This window comes from Leguminivora glycinivorella, chromosome 17 (genome assembly GCF_023078275.1).
Source record: "Leguminivora glycinivorella isolate SPB_JAAS2020 chromosome 17, LegGlyc_1.1, whole genome shotgun sequence".
NCBI lineage: Eukaryota > Metazoa > Arthropoda > Insecta > Lepidoptera > Tortricidae > Leguminivora > Leguminivora glycinivorella.
In genome coordinates, this window is record NC_062987.1 from 14,911,164 (window position 1) to 14,924,998 (window position 13,835).

Sequence of the window (13,835 nt, forward strand, 5' to 3'; positions counted from 1 at the left end):
TTACTACGGCCTACGGCGCCTATTTTTTTATTTTGCCGCATTTCTCACGTGGAAATGGGTCGACTGACTTTATTATTAAATTATTTACACCAGAATTTAAAAAAGCAATCTACAAAAAGCTTATATCAATTCCTGTGCAGAGCTTCCGTAACCGTACACCGAGCTATAAATGGCGGTTAGCGGACAATTAAACGACTTATGTCATAGTGCTTTAATCAATTGTTTGACAATATTCGGTTTCGTTTGGCGAAGCAAAGGCCATTTCACACAACAGCGTTTTAGTCATTTAGTCATTTTAGTCATTTATTTAATAGGTATTGCGTTTTGTCATGTACATAATAAGGTGTTAATTTAGGGTTAGGTGTTTATTTAAAACCTAATGAGTAAATTGTGTACAATGTAAATATGTATTGGATTTTAGATTTTTTAAACCAAAATAAGTTTTATCAAGCTCTTATAGTAGGATATGTTCAATTTAAAACGGACCACATTAAAATGTGTTTTTTTTTAAATTTCAGATACATTTATCTTGCACTTCAAATAATGACCCGTACATAAAAGATAAGTTTTGAAGTTCTATAGAAATAAAAGAAAGTTCTAAATTCTAAAGAACAAAAATTGTCCAGCCGGCGTATTATTATGCTTCCAATTTTATCACTTATCTATATGGATAAAGTATTCATCACGCTTGTGAGAGTGACAGATGTCTTATCCACGTGGATAAAATGTTAAAATTAAAAGCAAAGGTAATAGTCCAGTCGGGTCTTACGAAGAAATTGTAAAAAAATTACTTTTTCGCCATTTTCTAGCTTAGGGGTTACCTGCCAATTATTTTCTTCGGTACCTGACTGGAAAAATGATATCTTCTTTCGTAAATAGTGGTTACGCCAGTTGGTGGAATTAGTTGCCAAACCGACCCTAGGCCCGGGTTCCCATGAGCCGTGGCAAAAAAACCACAAGGTAACGCAAGGAATATTTGTGGCATTTTAGTCACCATTGATTGCATTACCCATGCATAGGCGCGTACAGTTAAGTAATCTGAATCCTAGTTCTCTGTAAAACCTTATCACAGTAAGCGCCCAAGTAACATATAAAGTAAATATTTAACAAATAAAGCAGTGTCATAAAAGACATGGTTCAAAGAGTGGCCTAAGATTCAAATTAGTTGACCGTACCACAGTATCAGTGTGAACGCAACTCAATGACACAAAAAAATGCCATGAGCCTCAAATGCCTGAGTTCTCATTACGGACATTGTCAATATCGTTATTATAGTGCGCTGTGCAAAAAAACGTCATCGCGCGAACTTGATTTATACGCCGTGTCTTGCGTGGGCGACGGTCGCGCGACCGTCGCCGTCGCGTCTCATCGCATCGTCTACTTCCATATCGATAAGGTTTGATTTCGTATGCGTCGCATCGCCGTCGCGCGACCATCGCGCGACCGTCGCCCACGCAAGCCACGGCGAAGTAACAGAAAGCAACAGTGTTGTCGCAGACAGCAAAAGGAGCTTGTTATTTTTTTTTAACCGTCGCCTCATATCTCTCAAGAAGGACGGTTATCAAGTCGTCTGTATGGTTTTTTTTTTTAATGTTTGTTCCTCGATATCTCCGTCGTTACTGGACTGATTTTGAAAATTTTTTTTTTGATTGAATGTATATGCATACAGATTGGTCCCATTTTTCTCAGAACCCAGTTCTGATGATGGGATCCTGGAGAAATCGAGGGAACTCCTCGAATCTGAAAGGCAAACATATGGTGATTTTTGTGTTTTTAAAGGAACAGCATGCATTTAGGTACGGAACAGTGACATTTGGTGCAGTGGAACTGCTGATGATGGCCAGAACGGAACTCTTCAAATCTGAACGGCACGCTTATAGTGACTTTGGTATTTTTATAAGAACAGCATGCACTTTCGTCCAGAACAGTGACATTTGGTGCAGTGGAATTGCTGATGATGGTCAGAACCGAACTCCTCAAATCTGAACGGCACGCTTATAGTGACTTTGGTATTTTTATAAGAACAGCATGCACTTTCATCCAGAACAGTGACATTTGGTGCAGTGGAACTGCTGATGATGGCCAGAACCAAACTCCTCAAATCTGAACGGCACGCTTATAGTGACTTTGCCATTTTTATAAGAACAGCATGCGCTGACGTCTAATAGAACAGTGACATTTGGTACAGTGGAACTGCTGATGATAGTCAGAACCGAACTCCTCAAATCTGAACGGCACGCTTATAGTGACTTTGGTATTTTTATAAGAACAGCATGCACTTACGTCCAGAACAGTGACATTTGGTGCAGTGGAACTGCTGATGATAGTCAGAACCGTACTCCTCAAATCTGAACGGCACACTCATAGTGACTTTGGTATTTTTGTAAGAAAAGCATGCATTTAAGTTCAGAACAGTGGCATTTATTTAGTTATGTTTGTTAAGCATATTGAGTTTTCAAGTCAAAGTTTGTCAAGTTTCGATTTCTTATAATATAATCGGATTCATGAGGAATTGAGGAAACTCCTCAAACCTTAACGTTATACGTATATTCATTTGTGTTGCCATCTAATAATTAAAGCATTAAAAGCAGTTTTAAAAAATACTTACACATTTCTACATAATCCAACATTCGCAAGTAGCTTTCACCAGAACCCGAAAGGCGACGGTTTTTTTTTCTTAAAAATTATTTATATTATTTTTTGAGTTAATGTATTATTGAATACAAATGGGCAGCAAACGCAGTTATGACGATTTGCTCGTGAGTAATATTGTTAATTTATTCTATTAAAGTTTATTCCTAATGCACATTAGATTCATATCTGCTTTTTTTTTTCGTTTCTTTTGTCAATGTGGTTAGAAAACCAAAACCACTATCCAGTTCCCAGAAGGGTACTTGACTAAGTACTAATCAAATCAGCTCCGTTTTTCAAAGTGTTAAAAATATAAACGTTTGAGTTACTCGTACTAACTCTTTATAGTTCTGTACGAGTTATAAAATGTATCTAAAATTTTGCTGCTTCTTACAATTTTCTATACTTAAATCTTCTGATCATTTATTTAATTCTTAGTGTTCAATAATTTATTGTAAACGCAGTCAAATAAACCCTGTCTGGCTACGGGGCCTGACCAGCAGGCAAAGTCTACCAGCCGGCGTATCATGCTGCCAATTTTATCACTTATCCACGTGGATAAGACATCTGTCACTCTCACACTGACATACTTGCTAAAGTGTGACGGATGCTTTATCCACGTGGATACCTAAGTGATAAAATTGGCAGCATGATACGCCGGCAGAACCTAGATCATGTCACGATTACAATCGCTAAACTGACTAGCTGCACCGTCTTCCGGTCAATTCAAATGTCAAATTCCAAACTGTTCCAACTTCCGGATGCCCTAGGGTGAAAGAACTCTTTGTTACCCTTTTCTTCCGCATTTGATAACCTTTGACTAACTTAATATTGCACTGTTGACACACTTTTTTATGTTGTTTATTTTATAATATAATCCATGAATATTATTTTATTAAGTCGGCTTACATTGTCACACTTTATCATTAAACATGCCATTTAGAATTCACATAATCCAACTCTAGGTGTTAAATTTGTATGTGAGTGTGTTTAGTAAAACGTTCCATTTTGTCGATTGCTTTAAACCCGCTTTGTCAGTTTAGGTATTCATATAAAGATACAAGCAAATCTCGCCTCTATGGTAGGTAAGCGACAAACTGGGACGTTTTACAAAACAGTACAAAATACATAGAAGCTTAATTTGAATAGCCCCTTATTCATAAACTTATTGTAATCAAACCGATAAAAATTGTTTGTCCCGTTCCGACGTATTGGTGTGATAGAAAAAGACAAACGAACTTTATCGGCTTGATAACTCTAGAGTACGTTTATAAGGGGGCTAATATGTACCGAAAGTTCAGTGAGCTTTTCCATTTTAAATTAAAGATTTCGAGAAAACGAAACTGCTCTCGAACAAGATCAAGGGAAAGGGTCTTGTCCTTGACATTTACCCAGACACCTAAGAGTTAAATGTTTGCTGTTATGCATTCGCTTCCTTGCTCGTGTAATTTTATAGTCGGTGCACAGGTATCGTTCATTTGTTTTGACACGAGTGCGAAAATATAAATAATTGACAGTCGAGGAATTTGCGACTTGGCGTGTCAACCTAAAAGGGTATTTACGCTAGAATTAACTAGGACCAACAGTATTTTATGTGACCTAGTTTTATTAGTGTAGGTCTTTATTAAGTGATGTAACGCCATCACCGCAATACACCCAACAACTGCACTATGGATGATTAGTTCCAGTGTCACCGCTAGATGGCGCCAGTGGAAAAAATAGAACACGCTAACGTTTGGTCAACGTAGAATCATGACCCCCCGGCGTCGACCGAGTATCGTTGTACTCTCACAGTAGGAACTAGCTTACTGCACGCTCTATGCCTTAACCTTTGCTTAAGCATACGAGTGTCTTCTAGCTAAGTACACCTACCTAGCCATGCTTGCATCCACCTTTGCTGGATGCCTTATCACTAACTTGTAACATTGACAATAAAGTCCTGATTCATTGGCGCCCGGACGTGAGGCTAGTCTGCGTGACGTCATCATCGAGCTACGGAGCCCGTGACGTCATTGGCGTGCTACGACCTTCGTGTTAGAAGCTACGCTACGCAAGACAACCTACTTAAATGAGCGGAAAAGGCGAGCCTGCGAAGCTAAAGGATCCGACTTTTGTTACTACGCGATCTGGACGCGTTACAAGTTCGACACTCTTTCTAAGGAACGGCGGCGAATTACTCTCCCATCCTGGAAGCTCTCTATGAAGACGCAAGAGTCTCGCTACAGGATTACGATGCAGAATGTGATTTGGAGGGTCTCGATGATGCACTCTTCCCATCGACTACATTCTCATCGCTTGACGTCACAGCGTAGGACGGCTGTTGAGAAGGAAATAGGACGACCGCCTCTACCTTCATTGAAGACTGATTCTCTTTAGGTTAAATATATAAGATGCTACTGTACCAACGCTTCCCAAGAAAGCTACGCCTGCTGTAACCAGATTGAGTGTCAGACCATGTTCTGGACTACACATAGAAGCTACTTATTTATGTTATGTCCTACTTGTCGGGACGCCTGCGTGGACATAGGGGGAGAGTTGTAACGCCATCACCGCAATACACCCAACAACTGCACTATGGATGATTAGTTCCAGTGTCACCGCTAGATGGCGCCAGTGGAAAAAATAGAACACGCTAACGTTTGGTCAACGTAGAATCATGACCCCCGGCGTCGACCGAGTATCGTTGTACTCTCACAGTAGGAACTAGCTTACTGCACGCTCTATGCCTTAACCTTTGCTTAAGCATACGAGTGTCTTCTAGCTAAGTACACCTACCTAGCCATGCTTGCATCCACCTTTGCTGGGTCATGCAGGTTCAGTGAGGTATCACTAACTTGTAACCTTTGACAATAAAGTCCAGATTCGTACACTCTGCTTTCTCTTCACTTCGCCAAACGCCATCCCGCCTTACAGTGAGCATTTCTTTTTTTTTGCCATTTTTTATTTTGATTTTTTTTAGGGAATTTTAGGTCAATTGTACTCAGAATCACGAGTACTTTCAATCTCACTGGGAGACAAAAAGTGTTCCAGAATTTCCATACATTTTTGTTACCCCACACAACATGTACGGAAAATGGTAACAAAATAAGAAAAAATCGTATGGGACAATTTTTTTAACTACTAGGATTGAAAAAGCTAGTGATTCTGAGAATCTGAGTAGAAATAGCACAAAAATATCACATTTCATAAAAGTGGCAAAAAAAAAGAAATGCTCAATGTGCGGTGTCTCATTCACAAAACCATTGCTTTTAATAATAAGATTGTCTGCTTTGATCTTGAATGAATAAATTTAGAATGAATATTTTGAATAAATAAAATTGTCTGCTTGAATGAATAAGATTGCCACTCACAAACATCACTCACTAGTGTACTAGTGAGTGATGTTTGTGAGTGGCAAAATATCGTCAACGTACCCTCAACCCTCCTAGTGTTTCATGTGTCCATAGGCGGCAGTGATTCCCGTCAGGCGACCTGTCTCCTCGTTTACCTCCTATCACATAAAAAAAACTACCTCCTATTCAATCTTACAACTTATAAGCATTTTTCCTATCAATTTCCTCAAAAACAGCTTTAAAGCTAAAATCTCATAAATTCGCTATAGTTGAAAACATGACAATGGAAGTTTCGCGAAGGACACAGTTTTTGCCCATGATCTTGCACATCTAAGTCCAATCGTAGAACAAAAACATTCGATCGGCTAGAACCATGCAAAAAAGCCGGAAGACGAAGTGTTAAGTAACTGGTCTAATTAATTCTAGGATGTAAGATTGTTAGGTACCTACTTATGTTGGTACCTAATGAAGAAACGCATTTGGGGCTTAGTTTTTGGTTAAAAAAACCGGCCAAGTGCGAGTCGGACTCGCCCACCGAGGGTTCCGTACATGGTAACAACATAGAGTGTATTGAATAGTATGGTATAGGTATATGGAGTTATCAGTCAAGATTTTCGAAGTCAGCGCCATCTATTCAACAAAAATTTATTTGCCAAAAAGGTGACATTATTAAAATTTAATAATAAATTACATATAAATATAATTTTATTAACCTAAGAATGTAGTTCGCTAGTTTGCAGGTGGTACAGACACCTAGCGAAAACTTGTACATCAAATTAAACTGACCAGAGTACTTATACATTTTACGAAAACAAGTCGTTAGCCGAGTTTACCGCGATCATGACATGATGCATTGTCAACTGTATCAAAGTGGTATCAAATCAAATGTAGCTATATCGTGACAATATAAGTGAAGTAAAAATACCTTAGTTTTTTCTATTAAATTAAGATTTCCGCATATTTATTACAATAAATCTAATAAATATTCGTTCCACCTACACTCTCTTGTACTCGTAGCTTTAGCAACAATTGCAATAATGCACCTACATTAATAGTCTAGTTTTACCACAATCAAAGTCATCAGCTATATTACGAGCTACTTTATTATGATTAAAATAAATACCTATTCAAATTCGCAATCAAGTAACCCACAGATTAAAGGTGTGATTTAATGACGCAGGTCGCAGCCGGATCCTTCACCGAGATCGCACGACCGTCCGGAACCTAGCAATTGCATCCGGACTATTTGCATAATATAGGAGTTACCCGTGGTATCTGATGTCATAGATAGTCGTAGGCTTTGTGGTTGTAAGAAGTAAGAAGTGTAGGTACCTACCTATTTATGTCAATCGAGATTATGTAAGCCGTAGCCGTTATTGTTTGAAAATTGAAGTTCAAATTAAAAGAGCTGACACGAACGGAGAGAACGAGTGAGTGATCTCCAATCTCAAATATTTAATCCATTTCTTATTTGGTCCATCTTTTACAGTTGAAAGTTCAAGCTCAGCTATAATTTTACGAACGAAACTTGTCCTTTTCTTTAACTTCGTTGTACCTTAAGACCCTATACAGATTTACTACTTGCTTAATGCCTAGTTGCCTACAGTAATTTGTTCTGTAACATGCAACTAATACATTATCTCAAGACTACTACAAAGTTTATCAACCCGTAACTGCAGTGAAATAAACAATAAACATAATACCTACTTGCTGACGTATAAGTATGTAGGACTGTAGGTACATGATATACAGCTACTTAGATAAATAAACGTACGTAATAAAGTACCTAAGTCCCAGTCAGTTCTAGATTGTCTTACAATAGAAACCTATTAACTGACAATCAATGCATTTAATTGCGATCACTTTAATTGGAGTACATTTCAAGCTCGTATATTTGTCCATTTTCAATACCAATATAAGATTATTGTTGATTTACGCTTTATTGTTAGTATCAGAATAACAGTGAAACCTAGGCCTATAAGGCGTTAGCAAAAAGTGTCAATGCCTTATCTGCTTTTAGGATTTTAGGGATATCCAGCTTTAGCCAAGATTAACTAAAGTTCAAGATCTCTTGATTTCACAAGGAGGTAAGGAATTTGCGCAGTAAGTAACAGAAATAATATTTCCTTTTCTATGACTGTTAATTTACCCATTTTATTGGTTACTGTCTGAAGTGGAACAAACTACTGTACGTAGTTAGGTAGTATAATAACTGCTGTATGGAATGGATTCTGGTTAAATAGCGAATAAAATTAAATAATTTATGTAGGTGTAAGTAATTACCTTTAATGAGGGTACAGACTGAAAGATTTCAAAAGAGTCTTTGTATTTCGTATGAAATCGGACTTACTACATCGTAAAATGGATACTGATTTGTATTATTTCTCCTGTATTATTCCATGATTCAAAGGCCCCTTTGAAAAATCACCCACTGTATATTTTATAGACGATAAACCAAATCTTGGTACTAAAAAAAGGCGGAAAATTTGAAATAATTAAGACTCCGCGGCCAATTGTTTTTTTTTCTAAACCTTGACGTTGATGGAAACATTAACGAGTCATAACACTTAAAAATTGATTGAAATGTTGTGGCGAGGGTTTTACTCCCATAGAAAACTAAAGTTCGCACCTTTTTTTAATGCCAACATTTAATTGACCATCTATATATGTATATTAGTCATAAACTCACCTTATTTTTCAGCAGTCGCCAAACTGTCTAGGGCGCTGCGAAGTTCTTAAACTCTTCCTTTGTAATCTAGAACTAGCGAGGTTAGGTCTGCTATATCTTAGAATAAACTGTCTTAAGGGTTATCGTGTATTAATAGTAACGTTTTAGTGCTCTTACTATAGTGAGAACGGAACACGAATGGTCACAAGAGGGTTCTGGAGCGACGATCGTCCGTAGCTATTTGCGTGCGTCCTATACACCCATGGATATACTATGAAATACAGCACGGCGATTAACTTCTAAACAATATTTGTATGTACATATACTTCAGATTTGTAATACTTATGTAGGTTATATTACCTATCTAACCACGTTTACGTATTTAAATTAGACAATTTATTACAAGTCCATTATAGCTGTCGGCGTGAAAATCGTGAATCGTGAAAACCATTATTTCTTTCCCTGGTCTTATGGAGCCTTTCTTTTTTGGGGGTATTTTCTGGCCATTCTGATTTTCTGCAGCAACCTAACGAGCCTATCTTACCTGTAGGTATCTTGCCATTATTTTATCTATGGTGGGGATTCCCGCTAAGGCACGCCACAGACAGTGTTAAGACTGTGGCGATGGCGTGCCTAAAATGAACTGCATACAGTGCACCGATTGGACACTGTGTTCTATTCTAGTTTTGCCAACATACCGAGTTTTTGCAAAATTTCGGGAATTTATGAGTAAGGATAGATAGGCCTCGCTCAATGAGTGATCGAGAGGCTGAAAAGACCATAGACTTCATCCATGTGTCCGTGTAAGATATCTACTTGTACCAATGCACGATAAGAAGGTAAGAAAATTGTAGTTGAACTTTACAAAGCCACTGCGTACATATTGGAGTGTTACACAATTACTTAGACTGTAACACTAATATATATCTCGTAAGTATGTTATATCTCCATTATTACAGCGGTCAACAACTGGCAGTACCTTCGTGTGATACATGCGGATGTAGGATATGAAGGATGCTGATGCATGCTACGACGGAAATAAGGTACGGTACGGGCCGGTATTAACTCTATCAGCAGGGCCCGTAACTTTCATGCCGATGACATAAATTTGACGTCACGCTGCATATAGGATGATTCAAGAGTTTTATTTAATAATTAATCATTATTCATCAATCATTTTAATCATGACTTCAATAATCTATTCATACGTAAAATAATTAATGAATACCTACTTGATACGTGAATAGTAAATTAAATTATTTATTTATTTTTATACATAGGTACACAAACAAAATTGTTTCCTTTTTGTTTCACGTATCAAGTAGGTATTAATTATTTCACGTATGAGTAGCTTACTTTTGCAGTCATTTGTACAGTCAACCAATTTGAATCCTAGGCCACTCTAGAACCCTGTCTCATTTAAACCGTGTTCTATTTTCCATATGAATTCACATTGACGTTTAGGGCCCATTTAGACGGTACGAGAACTCGCATACGAGTTTTACTACGTTGCGGTATTTGATGGCTGTGCAAAATTGTATATACCCTCAACAGCCCGCAATGTAACTAAAATCGCATGCAAGTTCGTACACCGTCTAAATCAGGCCTTACTCTACAAAGGTTTTACAGTGGCCTATGATTCAAATTGGTTGACTGTACATGATTCAATTGATTGATGAATAATGATTAATATTACAATAAAATTATTTGAATCATCCTATATGCAGCGTGACGTCAAATTAATGTCATCGGCATGAAAGTTACGGGTCCTGCCTATTAGAAATGTGGCACCTATAGAAATTTTCACATTGGCCATTGCACGAAGCTAAAAATATAGAAGATAAAGAGTGACATCGCCGAAGACCAGACAGACCCTTGTCGTCTGGCGGACTGGTCGTCTGTGGACACCTGTACTGTAACCTTGAATGACAAGCCTTTATAATACCTATAAATCCTGTCCTGAATTTCATTAGAACTATTTTCATCATATTACACTGAACTGTCACCGCATGTGCCTACATCAGATATAAAAGATATCTGCAACTTTTAGTAGCTACGCTCCTGCCTGTGATGGAACGCCTTTACACCGGTGTCACCACAGCCATTTAGTAAAGTGAATGATTGCATTATTGATATTATGTTGGAGGATGTTTATTTATTGGATAATGTTATGCCCATATGGGTATGAAGGTGCTTGTAAATAGTTAGAGGCCATAAGCGAGACATTTTGTTAGAGTAGGTAAAACCTAACTGGGAAAGCTTCAAATAACACTGTTCAAGTGTTTTATTAGCATTCATGTTGTAAGTAATAAACAGGCATAATGTTATTACATAGGTAAGTGTTCCAAACACTGTGGCGTGGTACTTCTGGGTCACCCTGTATATTATTTATTGTTGGGCATTTTCGCGAAAAAATATTCAAAAACTTTTTTCCAAAATAGGTAAATTTAATGTTTTTCCTACTCAGAATCACGAGCCCTTTCTATCCAACTAGGCGGAAAAAAGCGTCCCAAATTTTTTTTTCCACTTTGTTACTAGGTATTTTTTAAACAATTAGTACGGCGGTAACAAAGTGGAAAGTATGCAAAGATAAAAATAAAAATTGGGACCATTTTTTGTCTCTCGTTTTTAGGGTTCCGTACCAAAAAGGTACAACAGGAACCCTTATGGTGCGACTCTGTCCGTCTGTCTGTCCGTCTGTCACATTCCTAAATATCTCGAGAACTACTAATGCTATCAACTTGAAATTTGGAATACTTGTGAACACTGTAAACCTCTACAAATAGAAAGTATAATTTTTTTAAATATATTAATTTTAATTGTAGAAAATGGCCAAAATGAAAGGGGGCAAACTGTAAATTTCAAGTTACTAGGTCAAGTGGGGTATCGTTGGAAAGAGCTCAAATTGAACGTAAATAAGCTATTTTTTATAATTTTTTTGTTGTGGAAAAAAAAAGAATTTTGAAGGAAAATGTAAAAAAAAAATACCGTTCCCCCCCCCCTTATCTCCGAAGTTTACCAACGAAAAATTATGAAAATTTTAGTGAACATTGGTTTTATGCTATATATTACAGGAAAAATATAATCGTGTTTGTATTTTGAATAGTAGATTTTTACTTTCAATTTACCCACCCTTGCGGATGTATATCGTACTTCAAATTAATACGAGATGTTACGTAAACCATCTTCTGTCGAATAAAGTAAAAACTGTTTAAATCGGTTAACATTATAAAGAATTATCCCTGAAAAACCAGGTCGCGCAAATTAGTTAGCAAATTGACCGGGAGATGGCGCTATACACTATAATATTCATTAGTGCCTATACTTTTGTCTTCTAGTCAAGTCATTAGAGTTATATGAAAATATGAGATTATTTTTACTAGGTAGTTTGAAAGAAAGTTGGAACCCTCGGTGGGCGAGTCCGACTCGCACTTGGCCGGTTTTTTATCTTAGACCGTAAGGGCTCGTGATTCTGAGTAGGAAAAACATAAAATTTACCTACCTTAAAAATTTTTTTTTTTGGTGGTTCTTCTCGCAAAAATGTCCCGTTGTGACTATTACTGCTGAGTTCATAAGTTTGTTAGAGCTCACAGATCTGATGAGAGTGAGGAGCTCCTTAGTGTTGAGGTATCTCTCTCCCATAATTCCCATGAGAAGTTGGTGGCGTCTATCTTAGGCTACAGAGACTATGTAGTAAGTAGTATAAAAAATAAATACCTAAATAAGTATGTATTTGCATAGGAACTCTGTCCATCGATACGTAAATTCAAATTCTTCTTATTTCAGCAAAATAATGCCCTGTCGACAAATGTGCCGTTTACAAGCAAAAGGTACCTACCACATTGTCGATTAAGCCTAAGCACGCTCTAACAGATAAATCGTATAAAGATACACCCAAATTCCATCCTTATGGTGATCGACCTTTTACTTCAAAACTTCATGACATGACATGACAGAAATGTAATAAATGCAATAAGGTAGTATTAAACCTGCATTTTTATGCAAATAACTTTCATTTCGGCGTTGCCTACCTCAATATGACCTTGCTTGTACGCAACTGTCTAGGTTAGTTACTTTGATTGATAGCTTTAAGAAACAAACTAGGCGTCTAGGATTTGTTTTAGACACTAAGTTATAGCCTTCAATTGTTATTAGTTAATCTAAATCAAAAATGTTATTGACTTAATTAATTAATACTGCTCATGAGTAAGGTGAGCTTGTATTGCATCTATGACCTATTATGTGTAATTTATGAGTTTTGCCAACAGGAACTAAAGTGAAGTAGGTACTATCAGCTGCAAAAGTGCATGGAGAAGTTATGAATGAATTCATTGATAAATTCGCCATCCACTTTTGCAGCTGATAGTACCTACATATCATAAATAAATATTAAAGCTGGGAACATACTACGCGGACGTCCGTCGTAAATCGACTGCGACAGCGACCGATCAGTGTGCACGGAACAAAACATCCAGCGAGCCAGATTTCGATCGGACGTCCATGCGCTCAAGGCCACGTCCACGTCCGTCGACCAATAGTTTGCACGGTTATGTGTATTTCCATTGTCCAGATTCCTGTCCGCGGTCGATTTACGACGGACGTCCGCGTAGTTTGTTTCTAGCTTTATAATTACGTTTGATAAATGGGGATATGGGTTAAATTGTGGCGTAGGCGAGAGGCTCGCAACCTGTTACTGAAATGTCACAATTTGGATTTCTTTCAACCCCTTTTTGCCAAGAGTAGCACTGAAACTTGAGTAGTTCATGTGCTCAGCCTACCCCTTTATGGGATACAGGCGTGATTATACAGAGTGGGGCCTGTAACAAAGGCGAAGAATTGAACTGTAGGCTATTCTCCTTATACTGATCAACATTTGTTCAGTGACTTTAAAAAATTATGAAGTCTTTAAATTTTTAATTTTTCATACAAAATAAATATTAGCATCAATGTACGCCATTATTGTTGTCATTGACGTTGTCTGTCACACTTTAGGCTTAACAGAATTCGCAATACATTACCTCTTAGAAAAAACTTTCAAGGGTGATAAAAATCAAAATACAAGTTATTTTTAAAAGTCGTCGAACAAATGTTGATCAGTATAAGGAGAATAGCCTAGAGTTCAATTCTTCGCCTTTGTTACAGGCCCCACTCTGTATGTATATGTTTGATAACTCACAAATGATAAGGTATGTAACCTATTATTT